Source organism: Ursus maritimus, unplaced genomic scaffold (assembly GCF_017311325.1).
Source record: "Ursus maritimus isolate PB19 unplaced genomic scaffold, ASM1731132v1 scaffold_7, whole genome shotgun sequence".
Classification (NCBI taxonomy): Eukaryota; Metazoa; Chordata; class Mammalia; order Carnivora; family Ursidae; genus Ursus; species Ursus maritimus.
Genome location: NW_024426885.1, coordinates 80,626,526 through 80,645,621, shown reverse-complemented (window position 1 = coordinate 80,645,621; position 19,096 = coordinate 80,626,526). Strand labels below are relative to the sequence as shown.

Below are 19,096 nucleotides of genomic sequence, written 5' to 3'. Positions count from 1 at the left end.
AGAGAGAGAGAGAGAACACAGCAGAAGGGCAGGCAGAGGCAGAGGGAGAAGCAGACTCCCCACAGAGCAAGGAGGCCAATGCGGGGCTCGATCCCAGGACCCTGGGATCATGATCTGAGACAAAGGTAGATGCTTAACCAACTGACCTTCCTTCTCATCCAACATGAACTTCACACACGTGTTAGATAACGCATGTGTATGTACACACACAAAATCCAACATGTATGAAATTTACACATCACATGATAAATACATAGTACTTATAATACATATTCCATATAAAAGGAATTTCATGTATGTATTTGTGTGTTAGATATATACACACACAAAAAAAATTACTTGTGTTGCATAAGAAAGGTCTCAATTACGTCAGCTGTTTTCACCTTAGAAAACAAGAAAAAAAAAAACACTAGAAAACAGAAAATTAAACCTGAAAGTAAGAGAAGGAATAAAGATCAAATGGAAAATGAAATCATACATACTTTGTTTCCTATATAAAAATTTCCTACATGTAAATTTCCCACAAATTCTGTTTTCATGAACATTCAGTTCAAAGTAGTTTCTAATTTTCCCTTTGAATTCTTCTCTGAACCATTAAGTTAGGTAAAAGTGTGCTATTAAGTTTCTAACTATTTAGGAAATTTTACAGCTCTTTCTGTTATTGATTTTTAATTTTGCTAGATTTAACTCCACTCTGATAAGAGAAAATATTTTATATGACTTGACTCCTTTTAAATTAATTGAGATTTGTTTTAGGTCTTAGAATATGATCCACCTTGGTTTATGTTCATGTGTTCCTGAAAAGAATGTGTATTCCACTGGTTTACCTGTGTGTGTGCGGGGGGGGGGGGTACTTTATAAATGTCAATTAGGTCAATTTGGTTACTCAGTTTTCTTCAAGTCTACTTCAGCTCTGCTTATTTTCCATCTCCTCCTTCTACTAATTATCGGGAGAGGGATGGTGAAACATCAGACTAATAACTGTGCATCTGTTTCTCCTTCAAGTTCCATCAGGTTTTCCTTCATATACTTTGAAAATTTTATCTGCAGGATAAGAGTACAGAATTAAGTTTTCTTGATAAATTTATCTCTGTCAATATGAAAAAAAATCCCTCTCTTTCTCTGGCAATATTCTTGGCTTTGAAATCCATTTCATCTAATACTGACACAGGACTATAGCCTTTTGAATAATTTCACCACCGTGTATCTTTTTCCATCCATTTGACGTTCAACCTATTTGAATCTTTGAATCTAACATGTTTCTCTTAAGAGGTGCCATATGCTTGAATCTTACCCTTTTAATTTATCTCACTTAGCAATCTCTGCCTTTTAAATGGGGGTAAAGTAGTGAAGAAAACAGGCAAAAAATCTCCACTTTCCCAGGTTTACATTCTAATGGAGAGACAGTAAAGACACATGTAATATGCTACATGAATTAAGTACAACTTAGAAAACTATCTTTGTCAGTGATTTGCAGTGGGAGATGTAACCAAAGATCAAGTTCCCACATAGGTAAGTTATCCTCTAAGCTGTCCTTGAGCTAAACAGACCTAATTACCACAGACTCATTGTGTATCTCAATCATTTTGTGGGTTCTAAGTATTAAAGGGGTAATGTGACTTCTTGAAAACAAAAACAAAAACACCATCAAACCCCACAGGAATTCTAATTAGAATTAAATAAATCTGCACACGAATTTAGGGAGGAATACATCTTTATGATGCTGGCCCTTCCAATAATCAACAACATACACTATTCATATATATAAAACTTCTTTAAGTTTTTCAATACCACTTTAAACTTCTTATATAAGAACATCATGTGTCTTATGCTATATCAAGTTTTAAGAAACACTCAGAAATACACACATCTAATTGTAAACCACAGCATCACCTTGAGAGAAGCACAACACTGTTCTGGCTCCTAGCTCCAGGGCAACAGTGCAGCACTTTTACCCAGAGACACAGGCAGAACAGAGAGCTATGAAGTTCTCATGAACATAAGGCCACCTTCAAAAACAATGAAATTTCAGTTTAAGCAACTAAGAAGAAGCTGGTACCTCCATTAGAGCAACAAGGTAAATCACAGACCAACTAAAATTATACCAGAAAGAACAAGGGAAAGAGACAATTAAGAAACGGTAACCCAGGCTATAGATTTTTTTTTCCTATCTACCAGAAACATTTACACAAACACACTTATAACAGATCAGGATTTTCTATGGAAATGATTTTCTCAAATTATGTTTTCTAGGAGATGATTTCAAAAACAGTGGCATGAAGGGCAATATTAAAGACCACTCTCTGAAAGGGCTCAAGTTTGGACCAATCCATGGAGCAATACATGACCCAGGACAATGCTGGAAACAACAGAGCAATGGGCCAACAATTAGCAGAGGCTAAAAGCAAGGTGTGACATAAACAGGGGCAGAGAAGTTAACACAGAGATCACTGAAAGAGATTGTGCCAATCAGGGTTCTCCAGAGAAAGAGAGCCAATAACCGTGTGTGTTTGTGTGTGTGTGTGTGTGTGTGTATGTGTGGGAGGGGGGATAAAGAGGTCTATTAAAGGAACTGGCTTATGTATTCAGACAGGTCAAGAAGCCCCCAATCTGCTGTTCGAAGGCTGGAGAACCAGGAAAGCCAGTGGTATAATTCAGTCTGGTCAAAAAGCCTGAGAACTAGAGGAGGTGATGGTATAACTTCTAGTAAAGATTGAAGGCTTGAAAGCTAGAGGGCCAGTGGTGTAAGTCCCAGAGCCCAAAGGCCGGAGAACCAGGAACACTGATTTTGTCATGGACAACCCGGCACACGAAGAGAGAATTCGCCCTTCTTTGCCTTTTCATTCCATTCAGGCCCTCAAAGAATTAAATGCTATCTGACCATATTGGTGAGGGTGTATCTCTTTACTCAGTCTACTGAATCAAATGCTGCTTCCAGAAACACCCCCCTAAGACATGCCCAATATATAATATTTTACCAGCTTTCTGGTCATCCGTTAAGCCACTGAGGTTGACACACAGAATTAATCATCATAGAGACACTCAAAGAGCACCCCCTTTAATACTACAGTCATTCTAATAACAGTGTGCACGCCCAAGGCAGAGCCCTCTGACAAGAGACATCAGAGACAGTACACTGTGGGAGCAAAGGACTTCAGTCAAATAACCCAATCAAGTCATTAAACAAATAAATGAGCAAGCAAAAATAACAACAGGCCCCAGAGAAAGAAGGAATCAGTATGAGACTAGGGACAAAAGACCTTTTTTTGTCAAAAAAAAAGATTCACAAGATAAACAGGAAAATTTCACATATATGGGAGAAACAGCAGGCAACCAACTGCCCTTGAGAGAGTCCAGACAGCGGATTAACAGACCTCAAAGCAGCTATTACAAACATGCCCAAAAGGCAACCATGTTTAAGAAAGGAAAGGAATGTGCCGATGATGCCTCATCACACAGAGAATATCAATAAACAGAAAAGAATAAAACAAAAATTCTAAATTTGAAAATTATAATACCTGCACAGTAAATTCATTAGACAAGGCTCAACAGCTGATTGAAGCTTATAGAAGAAGAATTAGTAAACTTGAAGATAGATCAATACATATAATTTAAACAAAAGAACTAAGAATGAAAAAAACCGAACAAAGCCTCTAATAAATGAAAGCGTTATCTGCACCAACGTATTTATAATGGGAACATCCAAAGAAAAGAAGGAAGAGCAAGGGGAGAAAAATTATTCAACAAAACAATGGCGAAATCCTGCAAATTTATGAGAAAAACAATATGCAAATTCAAGAAGATAAATAAACTCCATGTGAGTTAATCAGAGATCCATGCCAAGATGCATCATAGTAAAAATATTTAAAAAGAAAGACAAAAAGAAAACGTAAGTATCAAGAGAAATACAACTCATCACATACAAGAGAACTCGTTAGATTAACACCTGACTTTTTAACAGAGTCAGTAGAGAGCAGGAGGTAGGGTGACATATTGTGAGCTGGAAAAAAAACCCCAAAATAGCAGAAATGTTTTCAAAACTGAAGGCAAAATACATAAACCCACACATTTCCAGGCATTAGTTCAAGTCCACAAAGATTACAGGTAAAAGTAACTGTGTAATTTATAAAAGACAGTATAAAGACATATTTCTTCTCCTAACCATTGCCCAAGGCCATGCAACAACAAATATGTATATAATTATATTGTTAGGTTTGTAACAATACTTGACAATAGGAAAGACAAGGCAGAAAAACAAAGGTATACGGGAGTAAGGAGATGAACGTGAATGGTAACTTGAATTCACAGCAACAAATAAATTAAGCGGAAATGGTGAATAAGAACATTAATATAACAAACTCCATAAATAAATACTTGCTATCCTTTCTTTTCTGTTTCTTTAAGAGACATCAAATTATATAAAGCAGTAATTCCAACAATGTACTGTTGCAATTTAAACAAATACAGATCTACTATGCACAAAAGTAGTATCACAAAAATAGAGTAGAATAAATAGAATTATATAGGAATGGCATTTCTATATTTTAGTGTAGATAAGGGGGTATAAATCTGAAGTAGACTCTGAAAAGGTAAATTTAATAGGTAAATCTTATAACAACCATTAGGAAGATAATTCTTAAGTGAAACTGTCATTGAAGAAATTAAAATATTATGCTAAAACATACACACTTAATGAAAAAGGAGGCAGTAATAAAAGACCTAGAGGATCAAAAAGGCATAAGGCAGATACACACCAAAAAGTAAAATGGCAAGAGTAAATCCAACCATACCAACAACAGAAAACTGGGAATGGATTTAGAAATCCAATCAAAAAGCAGCAAATGTCAGGATGTATAAAATATGTAAATGCAAGCACATGCTGTCTACAAGATTCAAAGCACAAAAAGGTAGAAAAATTTAAAAACAGAGAAAAATATATCAAGTACACAACATTTATAAGAAGGCTACAGGAGCTATATTAGTACCAGGCAAAAATCTATTTTTACACAAAAAAGTGTTATGGGAGATAAAGTGGACATTATACAATGAAACAAGTCAATCAGTAAAGGAGACATAAATCCAAGCAATTATAGGCTGCTAAAAACAAAAATCTCAAATGCATGAAGCAAACACTGACAGAATTCAAAGGAAAAACACACATGTCAACAATAATAGAGACTTTAATATCCCACTTTAAGTTTATAAAAGATAAAACAACGGGAGAATACAAACAAGAAAAAAAAGTTAAAATACACTATAAAGGAACCTAGACCTAAGAGATACATATATAAGACTATCCATTCAAAAAGAGAGGAATACATATTCTTCAAAAGATGAAACATGCCCCAGGATAGATTTCAAAAGGTTCTCCTACTACAATGGAAGGAAATTATAAATCAGTAATACAAAGGGACTTTGAATTCATAAATGTAAGATAAAACAGCACATTCCTGAATAGAACAGAAGGAAAAAATAACAAGAAAACTTAGAAAATACTTTGAGTAAAAATGTAGATCTAATACACCAAAACTTATGAGATACACACAAAACAGTACTTAGAAGATAATTTATACCCACAATAACCATACTAAAAAAAAAAGAATCCTGATGGCTCAGTCGATTAAGCATTTGACTCTTGATTTCGGCTCAGGTCATGATCTCAGGGTCATGAGATTGAGCCCCACTCAGTGCACAGTCGGCCTGGGATTCTCTCTCTCCTGCTCCCTTTACTCCTTCCCCCCTCCCAAGCTTACACAGGTGCAGGGGCTCTCTCTCTTTCTCTCTCCCCCCCTCAAATAAATAAATGAGCTCTCTCACTTTCTCAAATAAAATCTTAAAAAATGATCCCAAATAAATAACCTGCTTTGCACACCTGAGAACAATGAAAAACCTGAGAACAATGAAAAAAAAAAAAAAGCAATACCAATCCAAAACAAGCAGGGATAGAAAATGAATAAAAATTAATAAAACAGCAAAGAGAGGCAAAAAATGACTCTCTGAAAAAATCAAGAAACCTGACAAACCTGTATTTAGACTGACATGAAAATAAGAGACATGAGATTCAAATTATTAGGAGAACGAGTTAAGATGGCGGAGGAGTAGGGGACCCACTTTTCAGCTGGTCCCCTGAGACGAGCTGGATAGGTACCAGACCAGCCTGAACACCCACGGAATCAGCCTGAGAGGCAGGAAGATACATCTGGATCTCTACAAATGAACATCTCCAACACTGAGTACTGAGGTACGAAGTGGGGAGCCGTGAAACCGCGCACAGATATCGGAAGATAAACGGAAGGGGAGGGAGCCTCCGCGTTAGGGCACCGGGAAGCGGTAGCCACCTGCACGGGGGAGCGGGGGACTCGCAGACCAGCACCTGCAAGAGAGCAGACTGAGACCGTAAGCCGGGGAATGCAGGCGACGAGACTGAAACGGAGCTCCAGAGGGCGCGCGGGGGCCGCTGGCGGCTGGCAGTGTTAGAACACAAAGGAGCAAGACGGGCCGGCCCTGGAAGTGAGGGCTGGGACACCGGCTGTGGGGCGCACATCCCGGAAGCTGCAGGGTTGAGCAGCACCAACAGAAAGAGAGTTAAAGTGGCCAGAACATCAGTGGAGAACGGTCCGCGATCCCTCTGTTCTGAGACAGAGGCTGAGATTCGGCCACTGCTGCTCTGACTCTCAGAAGAGGCACAGCAAACCACCAGGGAAAGCCGCCAGAGAACAAAAGCCTGGAAACACCGGCTCACAGTGTGCCCATCCCCATCCCCCCTCGCAGGGGACACGGAGACTCTACCCAAACAGGATTGCCTGAGTATCGGCGCGGCAGGCCCCTCCCCCAGAAGGCAGGCTGTAAAATCAAGAAGCCCACATCCCTAAAGTCCCTATAAAACAAGGGCGCACGGCCTGGGTCCCGGGCAATAATTTGGGCTCTGGAAAACCCCGCAACCTCTCCTCATCGGAATGACGAGAAGGAGAAATCCCCCCCAGCAAAGAAAAGACAAAGAGTCTGCGGCCTTTGCCACAGAATTAATGGATATGGATGTAACCAAATTATCAGAAATGGAATTCAGAGTAACAATGGTCAAGATGATGTGTAGACTTGAAAAAAGTATTAACAAAAATGTTAATGAGAATATAGTATCTCTAAGGGTGGAAATGAGAGCGAATCTGGCAGAAATTAAAAATTCTACGAACCAAATGCAGCCAAAACTAGATGCTCTGACGGCCAGGGTGAATGAGGCAGAAGAACATATCAGTGAATTGGAGGATGGGTTAGTAGAAGAGAAAGCTAAAATAGAAACTTGTCTCAAAAAAATCCAAACTCAAGAATGTAGGTTACGGGAGATTACTGACTCAATGAAACAATCCAATGTCAGAATCATCGGCATCCCCGAGGGGGTGGAGAAAAACAGAGGTCTAGAAGAGATATTTGAACAAACTGTAGCTGAAAACTTCCCTAATCTAGCAAAGGAAACAAGCATTCGTGTCCAAGAGGCAGAGAGGACCCCTCCCAAGCTCAACCACAACAAACCTACCCCATGTCACATCACAGTACAATTCGCAAATATTAGACCCAAGGATACAGTATTGAAAGCGGCCAGGGCAAAGAAATTTCTCACGTACCAAGGTAAAGGTATCAGAATTATGTCAGACCTGTCTACACAGACCTGGAATGAGAGAAAGGGTTGGGGGGGGGGGCAATTCTAAAGCTCTTTTAGAGAAAAACATGCAGCCAAGGATCTGTTATCCAGCAAGGCTGTCATTCAGAATCGCCAGTCACTGACCAATTTCGTAACCACGAAACCAGCCCTACAGGCGATATTAAGGGGGGGGTTATAAAAGTAAAAAGGCCCCAAGAGTGATACAGAACAGAAAGTCACAATCTATAGAAACAAAGACTTTACTGGCAACGTGGCATCATTAAAATCATATCTCTCAATAATCAGTCTCAATGTAAATGGCCTAAATGCTCCCATAAAAGCCACAGGGTGGCAGATTGGATAAAAAGATATGACCCATCCATTTGCTGTCCACAAGAGACTCATTTTGAACCTAAAGATAGGTTCAGACTGAAAGTAAAGGGATGGAATACCATCTTTCACACCAATGGACCTCAAAAGAAAGCTGGGGTAGCAATTCTCATATCAGACAGATTGGATTTTAAACTAAAGACTATAGTTAGAGACACAGAAGGACCCTATATTATTCTTAAAAGATCTATCCAACAAGTGGATATGACAATTATAAATATATATGCCCCCAACAGGGGAGTAACAAGATACACAAGCCAACTCTTAACCAGAATAAAGAGACATATAGATAAAAATATGTTAATAGTAGGGGACCTCAACACTCCACTATCAGCAATAGACAAAGCACCGGAGCAGAAAACCAACATAGAAACAAGACCTTTGAATGCAATACTCGACGAGTTGGACCTCATAGATATATATAGAACACTACACCCCAGAACCAAAGAATACTCATTCTATTCTAATGCGCATGGAACATTCTCAAGAATAGACCATGTTCTGGGTCACAAAACAGGTCTCAACCGATACCAAAAGACTGAAATTATTCCCTCCATATTCTCAGACCACAACGCTTTGAAATTGGAACTCAACCACAAGGAAAAATTTGGAAGAAACTCAAACACTTGGAGACTAAGAACCATCCTGCTCAGGAATGATTCAATAAACCAGGAAATAAAAAATCAATTTAAACAATTTATGGAGACCAATGTGAATGAAAACACAATAGTCCAAAACCTATGGGATACTGCAAAGGCAGTCCTAAGGGGAAAATACATAGCCATCCGAGCCTCACTCAAAAGAATAGAAAAATCTAAAATGCAGTTTTTATATTCTCACCTCAAGAAGCTGGAACAGCAACAGAGGAACAGGCCTAATCCATGCATGAGAAAGCAGTTGATCAAGATTAGAGCAGAGATCAATAGATTAGAAACCAGGAGTACAGCAGAACAGATCAACAGAACTAGAAGCTGGTTCTTTGAACAAGTAAATAAAATTGACAAACCACTGGCAAGACTTATCCAAAAGAATAGAGAAAGGACCCAAATTAATAAAATTATGAATGAAAAGGTAGAGGTCACAACCAACACCAATGAAATTGGAAGGACTATTAGCAACTTCTATCAACCGCTTTATGCCAATAAATTAAGCAATCTGAAAAAGATGGAGGCCTTCCTGGAAACCTATAAACTACCAAGACTGAAACAGGAAGAAATTGATTTTTTAAACAGGCCAATTAATTATGAAGAGATAAAAACAGTGATCATAGTCTGGGTTAGAAATGGCAGACAATTAAACCGTAGTTCCTGCCCTCAGAGAATCTCCAGTCAACTCAGAGCCACTTAGAAAGGCTGCTTAGAAATAGTCAAACCTATTCAAAAAATAGAAACAGAAGGAAAACTACCAAACTCATTCTATGAGGCCTTGATCCCCAAACCAGGCAAAGACTCCATCAAAAAGGAGAATTACAGACCGATTTCCCTAATGAATATGGATGCCAAAATTCTCAACTAGATCCTGGCTAATAGAATCCAACAGTACACTAAAAGGATTATCCATCATGACCAGGTGGGATTCATCCCTGGGATGCAAGGGTGGTTCAACATTCGCAAATCCATTTGTGTCATAGATTTTATCCAGAAGGAAAAAGCCAAAAATGATATGATTCTCTCAATAGATGCAGAAAAAGCATTTGACAAAATACAGCATTCTTTCCTGATTAAAACCCTTCAGAGTGTAGGGATAGAGGGTACATTCCTCAATCTCATAAAAACCATCTATGAAAAGCCTACAACAAATATCATTCTCAATGGGGAAAAGCTGGAAGCCTTTCCAGCTTTCCATCCTTTCCAAGGATGCCCACTCTCGCCATTATTATTCAACATAGTACTAGAAGTCTTTGCAATAGCAATCAGACAACAAAAAGGGATAAAAGGTATCCAAATCGGCAAAGAAGAAGTCAAACTGTCTCTCTTCGCAGATGACATGATACTCTATATGGAAAACCCAAAAGAATCCACTCCCAAACTATTAGAAGTTATAGAGCAATTCAGTAATGTGGCAGGATACAAAGTCAATGCTCAGAAATCAGTTGCATTTCTATACACATATAATGAGACTGAAGAAAGAGAAATTAGGGAATCCATCCCATTAACAATAGCACCAAAAATCATACGTTACACCTTGGAATTAACTTAACCATAGACATAAAGGTTCTATATTCTAGAAACTACAAATCACTCTTGAAAGACATTGAGGAAGACATAAAAAGATGGAAAGATATACCAAGATCGTGGATCAGAAGAATTAACATAGTTAAAATGTCCATGCTACCCAGAGCAATCTACACTTTCAATGCTATCCCGATCAAAATACCGATGACATTTTTCAAAGAACTGGAACAAATAGTCCTTAAATTTGTATGGAACCAGAAAAGGCCCTGAATCGCCAAGGAATTGTTGAAAAGGAAAAACAAAGCTCGGGGCATCACAATGCCGGATTTCAAGCTGTACTACAAAGCTGTGATCACAAAGACAGCATGGTACTGGCATAAAAACAGAGACATAGACCAAAGGAACAGAATAGAGAACCCAGAAGTGGACCCTCAGCTCTTTGGGCAACTAATTTTTGACAAAGCAGGAAAAAACATCCAGTGGAAAAAAGACAGTCTCTTCAATAAATGGTGCTGGGAATACTGGACAGCTATATGCAGAAGAATCACATCCCCAAAGGCAAGAGAAACAAAAGATAAAATGAACTTGTGGGACTTCATCAAGATAAAAAGCTTCTGCACAGCCAAGGAAACAGTCAAAAAAACTAAGAGGCAGCCCACGGAATGGGAGAAGATATTTACAAATGATACTACAGATAAAAGACTGGTATCCAAGATCTACAAAGAACTTCTCAAACTCAATACACGAGAAACAAATAAACAAATCATAAAATGGGCAGAAGATATGAACAGACACTTTTCCAATGAAGACATACAAATGGCTAACAGACACACGAAAAAATGTTCAAAATCATTAGCCATCAGGGAAATTCAAATCAAAATCACACTAAGATACCACCTTACACCAGTCAGAATGGCAAAAATTGACAAGGCAAGAAACTATTGTTGGAGAGGATGTGGAGAAACGGGATCCCTCCTACATTGTTGGTTGGAATGCAAATTGTTACAGCCACTCTGGACAACAGTGTGGAGGTCCCTTAAAAAGTTAAAAATTGAGCTACCTTATGATCCAGCCATTGCACTACTGGGTATTTACCCCAAAGATACAGACGTAGTGAAGAGAAGGGCCATATGCACCCCAATGTTTGTAGCAGCTTTGTCCACAATAGCTCGTGGAAGGAGCCGAGATGCCCTTCAACAGAGGACTGGATTAAGAAGTTGTGGTCCATATATACAATGGAATATTACTCAGCTATCAGAAAGAACGATTTCTCAACATTTGCTGCAACATGGACGGCAGTGGAGGAGATAATGCTAAGTGAAATAAGTCAAGCAGAGAAAGACAATTATCATATGGTTTCTCTCATCTATGGAACATAAGAAGTAGGAAGATGGGTAGGGTAAGAAAGGGATGAAGAAAAGGGGGGTAATCAGAAGGGGGAATGAAGCATGAGAGCATATGGACTCTGAGAAACAAACTTCAGAGGGCTTCAGAGGGGAGGAGAGTGGGGGGATGGCATAGGCTGGTGATGGGTGGTGGGGAGGGCACGTATTGCATGGTGCACTGGGTGTTATACACAACTAATGAATCATCGAACTTTCCATCAGAAACCAGGGATGTACTGTATGGTGACTAACATAATAAAAAAAATTTTTAAAAAAAGGATCCTTTACAGTCTTAAAATTAAGGATCCCAAAGACCTTGTTTTATGTGGTTATATCTACCAATATTATCTGTATTTGAAATCAAAACAGAATTTTTGAAATACTAATTGATTGTTCTAAAATAATAAACCATGATTTTAACATAAAAAAAGATTCAAATTACTAAAGTTATGGAATAAAGATGGTACATACACTAGGGACAGAATGTACTAACACTACAAAACTGGAATGTTTCAAACGTTACAAAAACAAAATTGTAGGTGAATGTTTTGAACAACTGTATGCCAACAAATTTGATAACTTTGCTGAAACACAAAATTCCTAGAATAAGAAAAAATATAACTCAAGAAGAAATAAGAAATCTGAAAAGGGTATAAGAAGTAAAATCACTGAAGCAGTCTTTTTTTTTTTTTTAAGATTTTATTTATTTGACAGAGAGAGACACAGCAAGAGAGGGAACCCAAGCAGGGAGAGTGGTGGAGGGAGAAACAGACTCCCCACTAAGCAAGGAGCCTGACACGGGACTTGATCCCAGGACCCTGGGATCATGACCTGAGCCGAAGGCAGACACTTAATGCCTAAGCCACCCAGGTGCCCCATGAAGTAGTCATTTTAAAACTTCCCATAAAAAAAAGCCCAGGTCCAGATGGTTTCACTGGTGAATTTTTAAAATCATTTAAATAATAATTAATACTAATTATTCAAATACTCCTCCAGAAAACAGAAAAAAGTCCCAACTCATTATATGAGACTAATACCACAGTGACACTAAAATTAGACATGAGAAAAGACAACTACAGGTCAATGTCTATGAATATAGACCCATAGATACTCAGCAAAATAGCAGTAAATACTATATAGTAACACAGAAAAAGGGTCATCCACAAAGACCCTGTGGGATTTATCCTACCAATGCAAGGCTGGCTTATCATTTGAAAATGATAAGTGAGCACCAACAGTGCACTCTCCCTCTAACTCACTAGAGCTGGAAGGTGTCTTCTCTGCTTTCTCCCTCTACCTCACTCCTGCTCTCCAGTATCTCCTGGAAAGGAGTTTGTATACTCATCTGCTATCACACTTTTTCGACTGCTGCCTAGGGAACACTTTGAGACTTCCAGGCTCTGGTGGCCATCATGACTTCTGCTTTCAGTCTCCAGGACTGTATATATTTGCATACTTTACAAGGTATTGCCTGAGGCTCTCCCTTCCAATCTGCCTGAATCTAGATACTGACTGAGATCCTCCCACCCGACAATGACAGGTCTTGGAACACCCTCAACTACTGAAAGCCACTACTAATAAAATAGACTGGTTAGACAATCACTAAAATTTGACAGACAACCAAGAGCTAAGTCAGGGTTGAACAATAAGGTTCATGACCTACATGAGGCCATTCCTCCAATATTAGGAGAGTTGGCTGTTTTATCTAATGCATAGAAACCAACACAGAGATTCAAGGAAAATAAAGAAAGAAAGAAATATGTTCCAAATGAAAGAACAGGATAAAACCTCAGAATAAGTCCTTAATGAAATGGAGGTAAGTGATTTACCTGATAAGGAGTTCAAAATAATGGTCATAAAGATACTCATCAAACTCAGGAGAAGAACAGATGAACACAGTGAGAACTTTAACAAAAAGATAATAGAATAAAGTACCAAACAGAAAATACAATAGGTGAACTGAAAATACACTGGAGGAATTCAACAGCAGAACAGATGTGGCCTAACGGATCAGAGATCTACAATATATGGCAGTGGAACTCACTCCATTAGAGGAGGAATTAAAAAAGTGGATATAGTTTAAGGGATGTATGAGACAATATAAAGCAGACCAACATTCACATTATAGAAGTCACAAAAAGAGAAGAAAAAGAAAGGGTCAGAAAACTTATTTAAAGAAATAATGGCTGAAAACTTCCCCAAATTGAGGCGAAAAAGAAATCCCTATTCAGGAAGCCCAGAGATTTCTACATAACTTAAAACCGAAAGAACCAAACCAAAACATATTATACTTAAAGTGCCAAAGATTAAAGACAAGGAGAGAATCTTAAAAGCAACAAAACAAAAAGAAAAAACCCACAACTAGTTCCATGAAAGGGAACTCCCAAAAGATTATCAGATTCTTTGGAACAAACTTTTGTGGCCAGAAGTCAGTGGCATGGTAATATTCAAAAATTCAAGGAGCTGGAAAAGAAAAAAAAAAAAATTACTAACCAAGAATACTCTACATAGCAAAGCTGTCATTAATAACAAGTTTTCCAGACAAACCAAAAGCCAGAAATCACCAACACTAGAACATCCTCACAAGAAATGTTACAGGGACTTTTTAAAACTGAAACAGAAGAATACAAATGAGTAACAGGAAAACATATAAAAGTATAAATTGCAGTGGTAAAAATAAATATATAGTAAAATTCAGAATATTCTAATATTGTGAAGATAGTGGGTTGATCACTTACAAAAGAAGTATGAAACTTTTATGTATGAAAGTACAAAAAAATAACCATAACTACAATAATTAGTTAAGGGATACATAAGATAAAAAGATACAAGATTTAGCATCAAAACCATAAAATAAGGTGGGGAGAGTAAAAACACAGAGCTTTAGAATGTGTTCAATGTGTTCAATTTTAAGTTGCTGTCAATTTACATTTGACACTGGCTTTAAATGTTCCATTAGACCAGGTGGACTTTACAGACATTTACAGAACATTTCATCCAAAAACAAAGAAAAACGCTCAAGTACACAAGAAAAATTTTCAAAGATTGATCATATATTATGACAAAAAACAAATCCAAATTTAAGTAGACTCAAACTTAAACAAGCATCATTTCTGACAACAATGGCATGAAACTAGAAATCAATTACCAGAAGAAAACTAGAAAATTCACAGATATGTGCAGATTAAACATGCTCCTGAACAATGAGTCAACAGAGAAATCAAAACATATCTTGAGACAAATGAAAATGGAAACACAATATACCAAAACTTACAGGATACAGAGAGAGCAGTTCTAAGAGGGAAGTTCTTAGTGATAAATACATTAACAAACCAGTAAATTTTCAAAAAATCTAACCTTACACCTAAGGGAACAGAAAAAGATGAAGAAATGAAGCCCAAATTAGTATAAGAAAGGAAATAATAATGATCAGAGCAGAAATAAATGAAGTATTATCTAAAAAGACAACAGAAAAGATCAATAAAATTAAGAGCTGGTTCTTTGAAAAGATAAACAGAATTAACTAAACTTTTAATAGGCTCACCAAGAAAAAGAGGACTCAAATAAGTTAAATCAGAAATGAAAAAGACGTTAAAATTGATACCAAAGAAATACAAAGGATTTTAACAGAGTACTATGAACAACTGTAACAAATTTGACAATCTAGAACAAGTGCATGAATTTCTTTAAAAAATAGAGGCTACCAAGACTCAATCATGATGAAATAAAAAATCTGTAACAGACCAATCAATAGTAAGGAAATTGAATCAGTAAACAAAAGCCTCCCCCAAAATAATGCCTCCCCATAAAGCCCAGGACCAAACAGCTTTACTGGTGAATTCTACAAATAATTTAAAATAGGATACCATTCTCAAACTCTACCAAAAAAATAGAAGAGGAGGGAACATTTCCAAACTCATATTATAAGGCCAGCATTACCCTCATAGCAAACCTGACAATGATGCTACAAGAACAGAAAATTACAGAACAATATCACTGCTGAATATAGATGCAAAAAAAAAAAGCTCAACAAAATATCAGCACACTGAATTCAACAATACTTTAAAAGGATCATATACAATAATGAGGTGGGATTTAATACAGGATACAAGGATGGTTCAACAGCCACAAATCAATCAATGTGATATACAACATTAACAAAATAAAGGATAAAAATCATAAGGTCATCTTTCAAGAAAGTGGGGTTAAAGGGAACATACCTCAACATAATAAAGGCCATATATGAAAAATCCACAGCTAATATCACACTTAATGGTGAAAAACTAAAAGATTTTCCTCTAGGAATAGAAACGAGACAAGGATGGAAGTCCTAGCCACAGCAATCAGACAACAACAAAAATAAATTAATAAAAGGTATCCAAATTGGTGAAAAAGTAAAATTGTCACAATTTGGAGAAGATTTACATTCTACATATGTAGAAAATCCTAAAGACTCCACCAAAAATGTATTAGAACTGATAAATGCATTAGGTAAAACTGCAGGATAAAAAAACCCAACATACAGAAATTTTGGGGGGGGGCACACAACACAGATAATTCTTTTATTAACTAAATTACAAATGATTTGAATAAAAACTTAGAACAAACGATCATTTAAGGGTCAATGATTTGCTTTCTTCTGCAGATAAGAACCAGTTATTTTTCTTGTTTTGTTCTCCTGAACAGTGAATCAGGGCCATGGTGCTTAAACACAACTGTGTTCTACTACTTTCCAAATTTGAGTCCCTCGTTTCATGTCAGTCACTCATTAAGGGGGCTCCTCTACAGCTTTCCTAGGAGACTGTATAGTCTTCTGACTGGAAGCAACAGTTTCATATAAATTAATCCAAGTAATTGTGCTAGAGCTGAAATCAGAAAGAAGACGACCATGCACTGGGGTGCGCTCTGAGAAACAGAGGCTTAGTCCAACCAGAGAGAGCACACAGCTCCTGAAGGATCAATATGGCAATGGTGAAGGAAGACATCCAAACACCTATCATAAACACACAGTAATATTAATATTACTGTAGGAATTACAATAAACCAACTCCACAAGCATTCCTTGTTGAATATACACTTGGGACAAAATGACAACTTTGGTGAGCACTAGTCCAACAAATAAAAGAATGGTCTCCTCCTTTGTAAGACTAGATTTATATTTTAGTGTCACAATACCACACTGTCCCCAAGACAGAAGGACAGCCAAAATTGGGAAAATAACAATGAGGATGTTTTCATTTGGAGAAAACCATGAAACAATACAATATTTTAGTTCTATGATGGTTTCCCCTTCTGTGCTTAATTCTGTTACCTCACAAGTGTGATGGCCTCTATGAGAGGCTTCGCATGACAGCCTCTTTCTTATCCACCTTCAAAGAGGCAATGCCATTAAGTAATTCTTGTGGTGAGATTTCAGTACTCTTAAACTTATCACCATGAATGGTCCTTTATAGAGCTCCATCAACATGCCTTTTTTCTGTAGATTTCCACTTTATATACATTTCATTAATGTTTGTTGCAACCACATTATTAACAAAGCATGGGATGACAACAGTTTCACTGCAAACGGTGTATTCTGGTTATGTCAAATATCAGCTGACCCAAACCGCAGCACAAGAAGCCCAGCAGCAGCCACATGTCCATGGGGTCACAGTCTGGTCCATCACAGGGAAGACCCGCTGCCCAGGCTGCTTGGCCGGGCACATGCACGCTCCTGCCACCCCACACCTGCTTCCACTACTCCCGCTTTTCCAGGCGCACACAGGCATTCCCCACAGGCTCAAGTCCCCACTCCAGTCTGCTCCAAGGAGACCAGGACCCCACTCCCACATAGTGGCATACGCTGGACCTGCCAGTCACATTCTGCCACCCCTCATCCACCATGGTCTGTTTGCCAGCCCACCACAAGAGGTTGAGCATGTATTCCTATGCTCACCTGGGACCTCCTTGCACCTGTTCCCTCCAAGGTTCTCTCCTGCCTCTCATATCATCCTGGGCCCCAGTCCTCTCTAGCCTTCAGGCTTCAAGAGTGCTAGCAGGCACTTCTCCCTCTGACCTGGGCACCATAGCCCACAGAAGCCCCTAATCTCTCTCCCTTCCCGGGTCCTAGGTCAGCCTGTGCATTGACCCTGAACATCTCTACATAATAATTACAAAATAATAGAGGAAAAATTAAGAAAAATTTACAATGGCACCAGAAAGAAAAAAATACCTAGGAATAAACTTAACCAAGAAGATAAAAGATCTGTATTCCAAATAATGAAACACCAATGAAAGAAATGGAAAACAACACACACAACTGGGAAGATATACTATACTCATGGATTGGAAGAATTATCATCATTAAAATGTTCTTATTACCCAAAGCAATGTACAGATTCAATGTAATCCCTATGAAAATATCAACAGCAATTTTCACACTAGAAGAAACAATACTAAAATCTGTGTAGAACCACAAAAGATCCTGAATAGCCGAAGCAATCTTGAGAGGGACAGCGAAGCTGAAGGTATCATACTTGCTGATTTCAAACTATACTACAAAGCTACTGTAATCAAAGCAGTATGATCTTGGCATAAAAGCAGACACACAGATCAATGGACCAGAATAGATAGTCCAGCAATAAACCCATTTATATGTCAACTCATCTACAACAAAGGAGCCAAGAATACACAATGGGGAAAGGACGGTCACCACTTCAATAAACGGTGTTAAGAAAATTGGACAGCCAAGTGCAAAAGAATGAAACTGAACCACTCTTTTATACCATACTCAAAATCTAATTCAAAATGGACTGAAGACTTGAACACAAAACCTGAAACTATAAAAGTCCTAGAAAACACATAGTAAGCTCCTTGACATCAATGATGTTTTGGATTGGACTCCATAAGCAAAGGAACAAAAGTAAAAATAAACACATGGGACTACATCAAACTAAAAAGCTTCTGCACCGCAAAGGAGACCAACAACAAAACCAAATGACAACCCACTGAATGGGAGAAAATATTTGCAACCATTTGTCTGATAAGTGGTTAATATCCAAGATAGAACTAATATTATCAATTAGAAAAATAAAAATCTAATTTAAAATGGGCAGAGGGGGCGCCTGGGTGGCACAGCGGTTAGCGCCTGCCTTCCGCTCAGGGCGTGATCCCGGCGTTCTGGGATCGAGTCCCACATCAGGCTCCTCCGTTATGAGCCTGCTTCTTCCTCTCCCACTCCCCCTGCTTGTGTTCCCTCTCTCGCTGGCTGTCTCTATCTCTGTCAAATAAATAAATAAAATCTTTAAAAAAATAAAAAATAAAAAATAAAATGGGCAGAGGACATGAAGAAGACATTTTTCCAAGGAAAACATACAGACGGCCAACAGATACATGAAAAGGTACTCTACAACACTCATCATCACCAGGGAGATACAAGTCAAAACCCAACGAGATAGCACTTCACGCCTATTAGAATGACTATTATCAAAAAGACAAAACATAACAAGCTTACAAAGATGTGAAGAAAAGGA

The 19,096-nt window shown here is 38.0% G+C and overlaps 1 protein-coding gene and 1 pseudogene across 1 annotated transcript in view; both read right to left on the bottom strand.

Annotated features, from left to right (window-relative positions):
- LOC103661951 (zinc finger protein 33B) overlaps positions 1–19,096 on the bottom strand; it is a 52,256-nt gene that overhangs the window by 6,888 nt on the left and 26,272 nt on the right.
- LOC103661950 lies at positions 16,148–18,764 on the bottom strand (annotated as a pseudogene).